The sequence below is a fragment of the Amphimedon queenslandica genome, unplaced genomic scaffold (assembly GCF_000090795.2).
Source record: "Amphimedon queenslandica unplaced genomic scaffold, v1.1 AMPQUscaffold_9368, whole genome shotgun sequence".
Classification (NCBI taxonomy): Eukaryota; Metazoa; Porifera; class Demospongiae; order Haplosclerida; family Niphatidae; genus Amphimedon; species Amphimedon queenslandica.
Window position 1 is genome coordinate 2,342 of NW_003550360.1, and position 1,251 is coordinate 3,592.

The following is a 1,251-nucleotide window of genomic DNA, read 5'->3' on the forward strand; positions in this document are numbered from 1 at the left end:
CAGGCTTGGCCCCTATATAGTATACTGGGGCTTCGCCCCAGTATACTAATACACGATTTTATATACAGATATCAAGTATAAATACGACAATCAGCAACGTTGATGCAGCAGGGTTGCAGTGGTGTAGTGGAGAGGCTGTCTGGATTGCACGGATGGGGTCAGCGGTTCGAATCCTGTCGGGACTATTGACTAAAACTATGCTAAAATGTTTGGTTTTTTTTCTTTTTTTTTTAATCACTTTTTACTTTTTTTTTAAAATAAACACTCTCTCGTACATCTTAGCCTCCGGGGTCGTAGGGTTGGGATTGGGGTTTAGTGTTTAGTTTTTAGAGCACCCTCTCGTACATCTTAGCCTCCGGGGTCGTAGGGTTGGGATTGGGGTTTAGTGTTTAGTTTTTAGAGCACCCTCTCGTACATCTTAGCCTCCGGGGTCGTAGGGTTGGGATTGGGGTTTAGTGTTTAGTTTTTAGAGCACCCTCTCGTACATCTTAGCCTCCGGGATTGTAGGGTTTTGGGATTAGGGTTTCTTGATAAAAAAGACTAAGTTCCATTTTGCACTATTGCGCATGCGCACAAACTGTTTTACGGAGAACAACGGACTGCCGGATCTATAGCCCCGCAGTAGGCGTCCGGCTGCCGGACCAATATCCACTTCCTTCAATTAATTACTAACAAACCTTTATATTATTGTAATTCTGTTGGTATGTTAATATCAAAGAGCAGGGGCGTATCTAAGGGTGGGCCTGGGTGGGCCTGTGCCCGACCAACTCAGCAGACCAAAAAATTTTTTCTTTTGTATATTAGTCCTTTTAAAAATATTGCTCACTTTATTATGATAGCAATGAGACAAGACTAGCATAGCTAATAGTTTTAGCCAGTGTAAATATAATGATGACATGGTAGAGACTTCCATAGCTCCATTTGGGCAATTGGGCTGCCATTTTTTAAATAATAACTACTACTAACCAATCAGTTATTAGACTATTCACATTAATTATTAAAGTAATCGAGTTGAAAATGGCTAAGAAACTCTGCTGAGTCTGTTTGAATGTCTTCCCAAGGCCAGTACTACTACTAATGAAGAAAATATAAGCACTGAAGTGCACATCTTAGCTTAATTAAAGTAATAATCGTAGTATTTAATTGACCACGCCCATCATGAATATTAATTAGCTCTAAAAATTTTCGCGGCGCGCTTCGCATATTTTTTCTCCGTGCCCAGCCAACTCTCAGAGCTTAGATACGCCCCTG

The 1,251-nt window shown here is 40.9% G+C and overlaps 1 long non-coding RNA gene across 1 annotated transcript in view; it reads right to left on the bottom strand.

Annotated features, from left to right (window-relative positions):
* LOC109590856 (uncharacterized) overlaps positions 1–720 on the bottom strand; it is a 2,969-nt gene extending 2,249 nt beyond the window's left edge. The window contains exon 1 of the long non-coding RNA XR_002189534.1: positions 678–720. This is a non-coding gene — a long non-coding RNA (uncharacterized LOC109590856). The remainder of the gene's footprint in view (positions 1–677) is intronic.
* Between the last annotated feature and the right edge of the window lie 531 nt (positions 721–1,251).